Genomic DNA, 15,168 nt, shown 5'->3' on the forward strand with positions numbered 1-15,168 from the left:
TATCATTTGCTCTGGAGAAAGCAAAGAGAATCTGACAGGCCTGAGAAAAGGAGAATCCCCAAATTTCTAATGGATATTCACTGAAATAAAAGTGGTGCAAATTTTAGAAGAGCTGATGAAACCAGGTGGGAATTTGCCCACTGGGCTAGTGGGTAAATGCAGGTGTTTTTAAATAAGAACTAAAGTCACTGGAGCAGTCTAGCTGCCGTGAACTTGGAAAGTGAACCACTAGACATTTATTTCAGAGTGAGGCCTCCTCACTGAGCAGAGTGTAACAGCAGCAGAACAAACGAAGAAGAAGGTCCAGATGAAAGTAGGAACAGATTGCAAAGTGAGGGAATCTCAGAAGGCAAGACTTTATGTTTTTTAACACTACTTAAATATAACAGAGGAGGAAGCTTTGTGAAGTTAGAAAAGCTGTCTTAAACTTCACTCTAAAATTCAGAAAAAGAAATTTGCATAAAAATGAACTACAGGAAATATTTAAAAAAACAAAATTCAATTAATGTTAATATATTAAAAATATTAAAGAGAAGAATCACCTTCTTACACAAAGTACAAGCTTCAAAAAGACAATCTCTCAAAACAATTCAGAAAAGCTGAAAAATTTAAAATGATATAAATTATGAAAGATCATAAATCAGAATCACAAAAACTCTGAAATGAAATGATAAAACCTACGAAAGAATTAGAAACAAACAAAAAATATTTTAAAAATTAAGACCTCAATAAAAGAAATACAAAAGCAAAAAAAAAGTCTTTAAGTAGATGAAAAGGAGAACTTTAAAGAAAATGCTAAAAAGGATTTCAGAAGAAGTGGCAAATATTGAAAATAGCTGAAGAAGGTTCAAGATACAGAGAAAGTCAATATTTAATGAAGAAAACCAAAGTAAGAGAACAATAAGAACAACAAAATACTATGAATGTTCATTATATAATAAACAAAATTCATCCTAAAATAAAGGAAAAGATTTAACAAAACATATTAGAAGAGCAAATGGGAAGACTAACATCAGCACTTAATCTAGTAAAACTACTGGACTTTAAAGAAAAAGCCAAAAGATTCTTAAGGTGTCTGAGTAAAAAGAATATGTAATTTATAAAGAAAATGCAATTTAGCATCAGACTGTTCAACAGTAATATTTTATGACAGAAAAAATGGAGTAATATATTTAAGAGTCTCAAGGAAAAAAATTGGAAGCAAACAATTTTATATCCAGCAAAACTGACCCCCATCTAAAAAAGAAAGTGTTATTGACATGCAGTAACTCTTAACATGCACTAACTCAATATATTTTAATGGGGTTTTTTAAAGGAATCTACTAAAAAATGAGCTTCACACAACCAAATTGACAACAGAGTCATCAAAAAATGACTGGTGGTTAGCATTGCTTGACTATGTAGTTACTTACAGAATTAAGAATGAATAAGGGAGAAAGGGACAGATTTTGGGACATAATAACAATATACGTAACAATGGGGATACAGAATAAACACTAAAAAGGATGGCTTGGGCAAAATAATCATTTTTATTAATTGAAATGAATCTTGTTAGCATGAGAATTGTTATTCTGACTGTTCTACATTTATTGCATTTTAAAGCAAATTGGTCTACATGGAATGCTCTAGTTCTGTCATTTCCTTTGCCCTTAATAACAAGGACCCCTGGTGTGAAAAAAGAAGTTATCAATGCCATACAGAAAATGTTAAGTAGTAGAAAATGTTAATAGTATATCTACTGTTACTTCTGCATGTTATAGTGCTGACTTAAATTGGAAATTAGAGTATGATTTCTTAAGTTATTTTCTAACTCTGTCCATTCCAATGACCTAGAAATGATGTGTAAATGGCATCCTTGGTATGCAAAATGTGAACTTTTAATTCTATTTATTGTTAAAAGAAACCAAGAATTCTTGGAGAAATAGCTGATTTGGGTTGGAGACCTAGGCAGGAAATGGACAAGATGAAACTAGAACAACTTAGTGTAGCAAATAATAAGGTAGCTATCAATGATTATTAAGATCATCCCCAAAAAAAGAGACAACTTAGGAATCTTTATAAAGATGCATCCATTTCATCTTCCTATTTTTTTTCCTTATTCCTAATGACAAAAACCGCAATTACTTTTGCCCCAACCTAATACTTTAATCGTATATTTTTTTCTGCTGTATGAACAAGGAGTTCCGTGTTTTCATTTTTGTGCTAGCCTTGGAAACCACGACAACATATCGTTCCATTCCCCCCAAAAGTTTCATCACGTCCCTTTGCAGTTGATCTCCTCCTCTGTTCAACATCTGGCAAACACTGATTTGTTTTGCACCCATATGGTTTTGCCTTTTGCAGAAGGAATGAAATCACACAGTAGCTTTTGGAGCATAGCTTCTTTCACTCAGCATAATGCCTTTGAGATTGATATACTACACATTGTTGCATTTATTAATAGTTCATTGCTTTCTATTGCTAAGCAGTCTTCCATCTTTTATCCATTCATCTGTTGGTGAATGATGATTTCTAGTTCTTGGTGATTATGAAAAATGTTGCTATACATGTGATTTCTTTCTCATTTTTTGATAAAAGATCAAACAAAAAGTCCTGAGGATCTTAATCACCTATAGTGCTATATTATATACATTATATCCTGAAAAACATAAATGTCTATGTACAAAGGAAATATTATGTCCAAATTTTGCCCAAAATATTACTGTCTTAAAAGTATGTAGATTCTATTTTTCTATTTAATTTTGGGGATAAAAGATGGTAGGGTAAAATGAAGAAAAAACTAAAGAACAAAATGAGGGTGAGATGAAGTACCTGATAAATATATACATCTATATTAATTTTACCCAAATAAGTATAAAATATGACATTTGTATGAATATGCTAATTTATTCAAGGGGCTGAAATAGTTATCACTTTCTAATCTTGTCTACTCTGTTCTTCTACTGTGTATTTCTGTTTTGATTGAACTAATTATAGAATTATATATTACTGTTCTCAAAAAAATTGTTAGTGCCATGAGTACCAAGTCAGCAGCACCATAATTAAGAACTACTATTTGTTGGATATGTGGTACGTGCTGCGCAGCATACTTCGTGTTTTTCATTTATAGCATAGATCTGTAACAATACCTCATGGTAGGTTTTATTATCCCCATTTTATAAATGAAAAACTGAGGTATAATTAATTAAATCAATATAATTACTGCTGAGATCCGGTATTAAAATCCAGCCCCATCTTTATCCATGGCTAGCAAGTAGAAGTGTTGGACACAAAACAAACAAGAGTTATACAATATACTTAGATATGTAAGTAATTTAGCTTTTCCTTACAGTAATTTTTCGATATAAAAGCCAAAGAAATTTCCTCACTTTTTTTTTTCCAAGTTTATACTTCAACTCTCTTTCAGATCTAGAATAAAAAACAGACACACTGGCCTTTTTCTGTTTCACTGATATGATTTACAATTTATAGTAAGTGACTGGACACTAGGCTTACATAAAATTGTTTCCAAGTAAGGAACAACATGAAAAAGGTGTTACAAGCCCCTCTCCTGGATTATGCTCAAATCCCACCTCTGGGCTTATTAGTTGCACAACCTTGAACATTTTATCTGAATCTTCAGTACTTCAGTGTGCCCTCAGGAAAATAAAAATAATGTTAATAAAACTAGCTCCTAGGCTCATTGAGAGAATTAAATTATGTGAACAAAGCTTATGGAAAAATGATATCCCATAGCAAAAATTCAATAAATGCTTAGTTATTACTCACACATGAGAATATACTAAATATACTATCACTGTTTTAGATTTTTCTTCCATCAGATTTACTACATGAAAGTAAAATATGTAAAATCAACACTAAGGTGTGCAAATAATTATCTGAATGTACTATAAACAAAGACTTTGAAAACTGCAAGTCCTATCTACTTAACGAACACCTGGGTTGAGTGAACTAAATGGTATCTATCAGAGACATCGATGACTTGCACTGAACTTTGATCTTGTCACTAAATGTCACTCATTACTGGCAATATTTCACACACCATTTGGATTTGCTTGACAAGCTATCCTAATGGAAATCTGTACCTTGCTCCTTTAGCTGCTCTCAGAGTAAGAGTGCTGTTACCTAACATATTATTATTTTTTCAAAACCTTGTATTCCTGGAGGTTATAAAAATAGGTAGGTGTCTGACTTAAAATTGAAAACGAAATGTGGAGCTGTTCTTACTTCCAGGCATAAAAATTACGATAGGCAATTTCCATTATTATTTGAACATAAAATTTCATTTCTTAAGGCTTTAAGCTTTTTTTAAAAAGTGTATTGCTGAATTTATTACTTTAGAGATAGAATTGCCCATTTTCTTTGTATTTGTCATCAAATACTATTAAGTAGTTAATTTTGTCAGAAAAGGTACCAGACATTGTTCAGCATAAATAAGGAGACTCAGCCTGAGCTCTTCATTAATTTCTTATTTAATTCTGTCAACTCTCAGGAACTCAGATAGCACAAATTTCAAAACAAACTTTGGCATATAGGATTTAGCCGTTATACTTCATTTTGTGTTTTGTGGTGAGTTTCATTTTAATGAGGTAGGCAAAGAGGTTTCACTGGATTTTTACAGAGAAAACCTGCACTTTGTACACAATTCAATCTATGTCTTTTTCTTGCCTTAAGCTCCATTTTTAAAAACATCTCTGAGTTTGCTTGTGAATTGCACATAAATGTAAATTCAATGCAGGCTTTTAAAGTTATGTTTCTCTTGAGTCCTAAAAACATATTTCACCTTAATTTTAACATTTTGGGTATTTTTAATCTCAAGATTTTATGCCCTTTGCAATTTGCATACTTTTAAGAATTTATTTCCCTACATCCCCACTTTAAAGTTATTTAACTACATTTGCAAAGGGGTGGTTGCAAATGCCAAATGCACTCTATACTTGGAGTGTGTGTGTGTGTGTGTGTGTGTGTGTGTGAGAGAGAGAGAGAGAGAGAGAGAGAGACAGAGAGAGAGAGAGAGAGATTTCCCTATCTTTGAAATTTTCTCAACATCTTCTTGCTCCTAAAATGCGGGCTAGGGGCTGGGTGCAGTGGCTTATGGCTGTAATCCCAACACTTTGGGAGGCTGAGTTGGGAGGATTGCTTGAGGCCAGGAGTTTGAGACCAGCCTGGGCAACACAGAACCTGTAAAAGTCAAAAAAAATAAAAAAGAGAAAAGAAAAAGATAATGTGCTGTATAGGATGACCTGCCCAAGCTGTCTCTTGCCTAGTAGGCTGCTTATATCTTTAGCTGATTGTTCAAGGTGCTTATATACTGTCCCTCACACCTTACATTATTCTATGAAAGAATAAGTTAGATAGACCTCCATCTTTGATGAAGATAATAAATACCTTCTTCCAAGGCTTGATTGGTAGAGCAGCAGCATCTTGTTCTTCTATCGTCAGGGTCATAATTATGATTTTTACTCACTTCCCTTGAAAGTTTCCTATTTTTGTGTCCCTTTCCCTTAAAAACCATCATCATTGTGTTTGTTTATATTTTAATAACAAAAGAAGGTTCTCTGAAATAATGACTATTAGCATCTGTTCACAACAATATTTGTGCCAGATATTGCTTTTAAAAAATGGAGCAAATGTATTAGGTAATATTTGTAGAGACGCACTATATATCAAGGACTATCGTCAGGTGATTCTTTTGATTCAGAGCCCTCTGTGCCTTGCCAAACAGGGGGAATTCTTTAATAGAACTTTCGTGAGCAATTGGTGATCACCTTCCAAATGTAATCTGATTCAGAATATAATAGTTATTCTGTTTAATTATCGGATTGTAACCATGGAAGACACATCTAAACTCAAGAAGAGAAACGTCTGTGAGATCTGAGAATTACCTATGTTCATTATGAAGAAGTAAATAAAATACAATGATTAAGAAAACATACACAACTTTCCCTACTACAGAGCAATTTCATGTATGTATTTGATTTCAGTACATAGTTCTCATTTGTCGTTTTGTTTCTAGCTGCCTCAGTTAGGGTGGAAACTTGACTGTATAACTTTCTAAGGTAGTATAGCCAAACATGGGGATTTAGGACTGTTTTGGAGGCAGGAAAGTAGAGTTCTTGTTCTCAAGTTTCCTTCTGGCACACTTAATGATATCCAGTGCAGGTATATACCTCAATAAAACCAGAGCCAGAGAAAATAAATGTAGACAAGTTGTTCTTGAATCATACTATTTTTTTTGTAGATGTCTCTAGGAAAATTTAAAATGGGTGAAATGGAAATTCCTGTGTATCCAGACTATGCTTCCTCATGGCCTCATTTAAATGATAACCTGGCCAGTAGCTTCTTTCTGATGCCTTTCCTAAATAGTGACAGCAGATGAAATTATTCAAATGTCTATTGAAGAGTTCTGGAGTATGCAGGAAAGCACTGCTGTGGAATAATGCCTAGAAGGCAGGGTAAATTTCCACTTAAGGTCTCTTCCATAGCAACTATTATTCTTAAGGCAGTGGAATTATTTGATCCTTTGAGGGAATAGAGTTTGCAGCTAGCTGAAGTGAGTAGATAAGTCTTCAGAGTTGGCATTTCTGGGCTGTTGTACTATATTTTTATTTTACTTTAGGTTTGGGATACATGCACAGAACCCTCAGGCTTGTTACATAGGTATACATGTGCCATGGTGGTTTGCTGCACCTATCAATCCGTCATCTAGGTTTTAAGCCCTGCATGCATTAGGTATTTGTCCTAATGCTCTCCCTCCCCTTGACCCCAACACCTGACAGGCCCAGGTGTGTGATGTTCCCCTTCCCGTGTCCATGTGTTCCATATATTGCAGCACTATTCACAATAGCAAAGACATGGAACCAACCCAAATGCCCATCAATGATAGACTGGATAAATAAAATGTGGCACATATACACCATGGAATACTATGCAGACATAAAAAAGAATGAGTTCATGTCCTTTGCAGGTACATGCGTGAATCTCGAAGCCATCATTCTCAGCAAACTAACACAGGAACAGAAAACCAAACGCCGCATGTTCTCACTCGTAAGTGGGAGTCGAACAATGAGAACACATGTTGGACTATTTTAACTTCAGTAGCTTCAGCAGTTGGCATCTCAGGGATGCCTACCACTCCAGGGATTTAAAATGAATGCTTATGTCACAACCTCTACCATGTTCTTAGCTTCTCTTTCTGTTTACCCAGTACTAGCTGTCTTCACTTGGTGGGTGCAAAAGTCTGAGCCCACATAAACTGACTGTGGACATCTAGTTGCTTTTTTGTCAGCAGTAAACAGTTGTTTCAAACTCTTGTTTTTTTCACGAATATAAACACTTTGTTAGATGATTCAGAGGTTGTGTCATGAATTGGCGCTGATTATTTTACTTGTCTACAAGGGGGTCTCTGCCTATTCCCTCAATGTGATACATGCTCTTCGTTAGAACGCATGTTTTTAAAGTGAAACATCCTCCCTGTCTTATAACTCATGAACACTAGATGTCAGAATTGCTCTTTTTCTTCCAAACCAATGCCCTTAGTGAATGATGTCATAGCCTGCTCGGTCTTTCAGCAACATTGTAGACACAGAAAAATTTTCAGTCTCTTACTGAAACAGTTGGAACCATATACTCTCTGGCTCTGTATGATATGGTTCATGTTGTTTTAAGGAAACATTATCATTTCTCTTCTGCAAAGAGCAGTATTCTTATGAAAAAATTAAAGGTAGAATCAAAATAATAGAAAAAATGATATTTGTCAAGGCCTTTTTAATAATAATGGTTTTATAAAATGCAGCTGCCACTAATCACTTTTGGATATAGCTAAATTGCAAACATCTCTGAGATCTTGATGGATGAATAGCAGAAGCTATAATACAAGTAATAGCATTCAAGAAGGCAAACTATCCAATATTTTCAAAACTATATATAATTTGTTTATATTGTCTCATTTGAATTATGCATCTTTAAAAAGGTTATTAGAAAGCAATATTTAAGCATTTTGTCTTTGCCAGAAAAAAAAATCAACAACAGAATATCTTGAGACAAAATCCTCCAAACACCTTTATATCTAAAGCCACACGGTCATTGTCAGTTGGCAAACTCAGATTTTTATATTACCATGTAAAATCTTCTTTAGGGGCAACATGTTACTCAGGGTTTTTACCGTCCACTTGCTTCTATCAGAAAGTTTCATTTGGCACTCATTCATTCAGTCAGTCTTTATTTCATTCAGCAAATAATTATTGAATACCTACTCTATGCTCTATGCTATATGGTGTTCTACGCATTGGGGCTACTGAACAAAAACTATATTATCATCTTCATGGAAATGACATTTAAAGGTAGGAGGCAGAGACTGACAAAAAAGGATACAAGTAAGTACATTATCTAATTTCACAAATGTTAAGTTCCATTAAGAAAAACAATGCAGAGCGGGGCTCGGTAGCTCACACCTGTAATCCCAGCACTTTGGGAGGCCGAGGCGGGTGGATCACGAGGTCAGGAGATCGAGATCATCCTGGCTAACACGGTGAAACCCCGTCTTTACTAAAAATACAAAAAATTAGCCAGGCGTGGTGGCGCGCGCCTGTAGTCCCAGCTACTCGGGAGGCTGAGGCAGCAGAATGGCGTGAACCTGGAGCTTGCAGTGAGCCGAAATTGCGCCACTGCACTCCAGCCTGGGCAACAGAGCGAGACTCTGTCAAAAAAAAAAAAAAAAAAAGGAAAGAAAAAAAAACAATGCAGAATTATGGGACATCAAATAGTATAATTAGGACATCACATAGTATAATCAGTTTCACAAGAGGAGTCCTGGAAGACATACATGTGAGGGTGACATTTATTTATTACTATTATTTTTTGAGACGGAGTTTCACTCTTGTTGCCAGGCTGGAGTGCAATGGCGCGATCTCGACTCACTGCAGGTTCTGCCTCCTGAGTTCAAGCAATTCTCCTGCCGCAGCCTCCGGAGTAGCTGGGATTACAGGAACCCATGATTACGCCTGGCCAATTTTTGTATTTTTAGCAGAGATGGGGTTTCACCATGTTGTCCAGGCTGGTTCCGAACTCCTGGTCTCAAGCGATCCACCCGCCTCGGCCTCCCAAAGTGCTAGGATTACAAGCATTAGCCACCACACCTGGCCTGAGCCACCAGTTGAGCCTAGACCTGAACTAAGTGAGGCAGCGATTAAGGAATTACAAGGCAGGGATCAGCAAGTATAAGAACACTGAAGTAGAAGTAAACTTGCTGTATTTGAGGAGGCCCTGGTAACATAAATGTTATAGACTGAAATGAGATTGCAAAAGTTCAGTCTGAGAACATAGCAGGATTGAGGCCATGGAATCTACGACGATGATGATGATGGAGATGATAATGACAGTTAACATTTATTAAGAGTAATATATGCCACGTGGTTTTATAAATACTCTACATATATTATTAAATCATTTAATTTTTACAACAACCCAAAGAGAGGGACAGTATTTTTCCTACTTTGGAGAGAAGAAAACTGGGTAACAGAGAGTCTACGTTCACAGGAAGTAGTAGAAGCTGGTGCAACTGGCATATATATTAAATCATTTTGGCTCTAGAGCCTGTTCTCTCAACCGTTAGGTAATTGTAAGCAATGAACATTTTTTTCTAGTTCTTTACTCATGTGTCATATATCTACTGCTTTGCTGCAGCATAAAGGAGGTGATACCATAAGGTATAAAAAAAAGACACTAAAACAGCAGGTGAGTAATACTGAGATTCATGTTTTAGCTCTCCCTCTAACTTGCTTTTTGGACTTAGAATATTTCTTTGCCTCTTCGGATGTCGGTTTCCTCAACTGTAAAATAAGTGTAAAGATGTGGACTAGAGTTCACAAGTTGGCAATCCTGAGGACAGTGATATTTCTCCATATGTGTTTCCACTTGACCTTTCATTAGACAACAGTGTTGTCATTGCTGTTATTGGAATGAAGTTGTTTAAAACACTTGAAATTGAAATAACTCGTATACGGCCAGACGTGGTGGCTCACGCTTGTAATCCCAGCACTTTGGGAGGCCAAGGCGGATCACGAGGTCAGGAGATCGAGACCATGGCGTGAACCCAGGAGGCGGAGCTTGCAGTGAGCCGAGATTGCCCCACTGCACTCCAGCCTGGGCGACAGAGCGAGACTCCGTCTCAAAAAAAAAAAAAGAAATAACTCATATACGATTGTAGATTTATGGTTTGAATTTTAACATCTGAATATGTAACACTATTGAACTTGTAATTCAGTGAGCTAGGTGGTCACCTAGACAATGGGTGGACCTCCAGAAGAAGCATGAACTCTACTTCCACAGTTACACTGCGACAGCCATTTATGTCACCTGTCAGGCCGTGGGATGTATTTTTAATGGAATATCCAGGTCCAACTATTCTCTGAGATCTTTTCTAGCTCTAAATACTATGTCTCTACTTAATTTTCTTCAGTGATATGAGATTATGGTGTAAAAGGGGCTGATTGAGGCCGGAGAGAGATAGTACAGAAAATACCAATTGTCATTCCAAAGTTTTGCAACCTTGTTCTTTTGAAAGAGACATCCCTGTTCAACATGCAGAGGGAAAAGAATGAGTTTGAGGTAGACCAGAAGTTTTGAGGTAGAGAAGATGGCGTTCTTTATGTCTCCTTCTATTGGTTCTTTGAAGGTTTCTGACTTCAATTTGTTTAAAATATGAATTTACAAACTATCAGCATGTAGGTGCGAATATAAACATAAAAATATAGTCCAAAGACAAATAAAATTATTTTACTTAGTTGCTATTGTAAATTACCAATTTCTCAGATTTTTCCCACATATCTTTTTATTGAATGAATCTGCATCTATAAATTAATTCCAAGGCTCTACGGTAGACTCATAATAATCCAAATAAAATTCACTCAGAATCTATAGGATGAAAATGTATTGCTGTTTCTATCTTCATACCCTGTTTCACTTTCATGTTCCTCCTCTTTGGGGCACTGTAGTTCACTTTGGTGAGTGTTCAGCCTCGTGTACACTATTGGAAGCTGGAGAGACTTAGTTGCAGAATGAAACACACAGAGAAGTGTGGGATTATTTTTTTCAACTTTTTTTTTTGTTTGTTTGAGATGGAGTTTCACTCTTATTGCCCAGGCTGGAGTGCAATGGCGTGATCTCGGCTCACTGCATCCTCCGCTTCCAGGGTTCAAGCGATTCTCCTACCTCAGCCTCTGAGTAGCTGGGAATACAGGCATGCACCACCATGCTTGGCTAATGTTTTGTATTTTTAGTAGAGACGGGGTTTCACCATGGTGGTCAGGCTGGTCTCGAACTCCCGATCTCAGGTGATCCGCCTGCCTTGGCCTCCCAATGTGCTGGGATTACAGGCATAAGCCACCACACCTGGTCCATTATTTTGTTTTTTAACCTTAATTTCCTTTTAGTGCTGCATTTTTTTATTTTCTCATTTCCCAGGTAACAGTCAAGGTGAAAGATAAGAGAAAAAAAATCCATCTGCCCATATCATTTACAAAGGATAAGAAGTAAAGCATGTTATGAAAAACAAATCTAGTATCAAGACATAATAAAAATAGAGCATAAATATGTAAGCATCCCCCACCCCCAGATATAAACTATACTGTTCTAGTTGACTTTCCTCAAATTCCCTTATTTAATTCATTATCTTCAGGATTGCCACAAACTCACTTACTGGAAGGCACAATGTGATACATAAAAAAATATGTTTCTGTGAATATTCTGGTAATATCTTCTTTTTAATCACAACTGATCTTTGTTCCGGGTTAAGTTTATAATAATCTATGTTTTTCCTTACAACTGATCTTTGTTCTGTATTAAGTTTATAATAATCTGTGTGTTTTCCTCCAAGGATCTTTCCAGGATAAAATTCCTGGAAAAAGCTACGAATTTTACAACTAGGTCAAACAGAAAAGTACATTGACAAGTTTCTTAGAGAAAGAGAAATTGAAAAAATTTTGTGTTTTTCCAGAGATCTCAGCAGACATCTGTCTAAAAGCCAGAGCAATCTAGATGAAAGTAGCATACATAAGATTCAGACTCCTATTCAGGAAATCTAGAAGAGCACATGGTGACTTTGCTTTTTTTTTTTTGGAGGAAATATATGAATAACATTTTTGTGATTGTCCTCAGGTGTCATATTTTCACACATCAGTACTGAAAGTATCCTATTAGGCTGGGAATTAACTCAAACTCTGAAACTATATAAGTTCAAATCCTGGTTTTGGCCTTTGCTAGCTGTGTCACCTCGGGCAGGTTACTAAATCACTCTGGACCTCAGTTACCTCGTGTAAAACTGAAAATTATATGAGTTAATTTTTGTAAATCACATCAAACAAGGATTGTCAAGTAGTAGTTAACATATTTTATTATATTGACAAAACTTTATGCTTTAGTGTGTATATTTCAGATATATTGCTTGGAAAGACTTTGAATGTTTCTTTTTATTAAATTTTCTCTATAAAGTTCTTCAAAGGATTGTCAAATTTAAGAATGCTTCCCCCATTTGAATTATATTTGATTGTAATTTGTTTAATTTATTGTTTTTATTACAATGGCATGAGCATTCCAGGACAGGAGGCAAACACCAGTCAGAGGATTTTACAAATCCTCTATACTCTTTCAATTCTGTAGAGATAGGAAAAAAAAACATTAATTGCAGAGAGCTATATATTACATTATTTAAAATGAAAGAAATATGTAGAAAATTGGCCCAAGTGTGTGTCTCAGTAATTGTAAATACCAGGACTAAATATTCCTAACAGGATCATAAATTACTGTAAACCACTAGGCTTTAGGGAAAGGTTGTACATACTATTTTGAAAGATTAATTCAATCTTACGTTTGGAGAAGAGTGACCTCTTCAAAGGTAACACATGTAGATCACTAGGATGAGAACTTTGAAAGCCCCACATCACTGCTCTTTCCCATGTGACATAGTATTATTTGTCAAATAAACTTTGAAATTCATACTTGATATAATTTTAAGAGCAATACAGATAATACCAACATTTCTGTTTGACTTTGGAATACATCTTTTATATTTGCTCGTAATCTGTTAAGTAATAAACTTATGTGTTAAATAATAATATTTTAAATAAAATGAAGCAGTCACAGGGTTCAGAGACACCTGGAGGAGATGTGAATACTACCCAGCTCCTTTATTTGCTCACTAGTCTAGGTGGGTTTATCCAAATCTCACTTTGTGTTGAAAGAGCTAGTTTTGTCCAATAGTGAAATATCTGCCAATTATTTTATTTTTTAACCTTGTATCCTCTCTTTTGATGTATATTTTTATTGACCTATCTTTAAATTCACTAACCCTTCTTCCTCTTGTATCTAATTTGCTCTTAATCCCATTGAATATAACTTTTATTTGAAATATTAGTATTTCTAGCTCTTGAATTTCCATTTTTAGATATAGTTACTTTTTTTCTGCTAATATTTACTAGATGTTTATTCATTATGAACATATTTTATTTTATGTCCTTAAAGCATGGATATAATAGCTGACTTAAAGTCCTTGTCTACTAATTTTAGCAACTGAGTTATCTTAGATTTGATCTCTATTAATTTATTTGTCCCTTAAGAATGGGTGTCATTTTCTGATTTCATATTGTAAATAGTAATTTTGAACTATATTCTGAACATTTCAATGTTATCTGTTCTGACTATGGATTCTGTTATGTTCTTCTTGAGAGTGATTTTTTTTTTTTACAGCAATTGGTTAACTGGGCTGAACTAAAAAATCCATGCTTTGTCTTCCCTGCAGTCAAAACTGCTGAAATACCTGTTTTTCTATTTTGGGCTTCACTGGGCTGCTTGAAGTCTACTTTGTACATTTATAATTCAGGGGTCATTCAGAAATGTGGCTAGATTGTATTTGCACAGTTGGCCTTCCTCTCTGGATCTCTGTCATTTCTCACATTTCTTCTCTACTTCTAGCTATTATGGTAGCACTGACTTCTGTCCTCGGACTCTTCAAGCCAGTAAGGCTAGAGCATGATCAGAATCAAACAGCCTTAAAAGAAAGAAAGTGCTGGACCTTTCTTCTAGTGTTGACTCCCTTCCAGTTTCTGCATTTTTGTTTCTCGACAATTGCTTCAGAAAATTGTTTGGTGTTTTGTTCAGAGTTCATAATTATTATATGTAAGAAAGTTCATTTTTTGTTATGCAATAATCTCTACTGCTGGAGTTGGAACTTTTATATTTGATGGCTTTTAGTGGAAAACCTGAGGACCTAAATTTATAATGCTTTTCTACATAGAATTTGCATGTGTTTTTGCTTGTAAGGGGAAGCTACTAACCTTGTGTGATTTTGGTCTTTTTTGGGCTAAGAATATGTTCCTTCATATTGCTTCTTGTCCAAAGACTGGCCTTCCTTCCCCTGGGAAGATTTATTTCCCCTTTAGGTTTACAGCTCAAGTTCAGGTCAAATTCCAATTCATGTTTCCTTTCACTTTCACTCCCTAAAAGCCTGAGCCCAAGAACGCAACAACAACACACCTAAGAGGGTATCTGTTTTGTTGTAGCGTGAGAGCCCTTTAGACTATTAAGCTGCCATACTGCTAGGTATGAAATTCTTAATTCTACAAATTTTTATACTTCATTTACAAATAATACTTCACATTGAATCATTTGGTTTCTTGCACAGCTTAAATTCTCTCGTGCCAGTTTTGTTCATACTTTTGAATTCTTATAAATATTCTACTTTTGTCTTAAAAAATCATGTCAGTCAATACACACTCATGTACATTTTATAGATACCCATGATTCAATTAACTATCAGGAAAGGCTATGATCCATCTCTTTGGGTCACACTCTTGTGCCTGTGTAAAGCCAGTTGTGCAGTAAAGAGCAGGTGTGAGACCCACCTTAGAGTCTATTGGGATAATATTCATCTTTTCCCCCTATATTAAAAGCTTGTTGTTAACTCTTAGGTCTTAATGTGCCCTATACAACTTAGGTTAAAAAATATTTTATGTAATATATAATAATTTCCCCTTCAATTTAAAAGCAGAAATTTTTAAAACTTGCCAATGAGTGAGGTTGATAAAAGGCAACAAGAATAAAAGCCATAAAATTCAGGCAGCTACTGAATCTTCAATAGTGTTAATCACAGTTTCAGCTGCTTATTAATTGAGA

The sequence above is a fragment of the Nomascus leucogenys genome, chromosome 7b (assembly GCF_006542625.1).
Source record: "Nomascus leucogenys isolate Asia chromosome 7b, Asia_NLE_v1, whole genome shotgun sequence".
NCBI classification, from domain to species: domain Eukaryota; kingdom Metazoa; phylum Chordata; class Mammalia; order Primates; family Hylobatidae; genus Nomascus; species Nomascus leucogenys.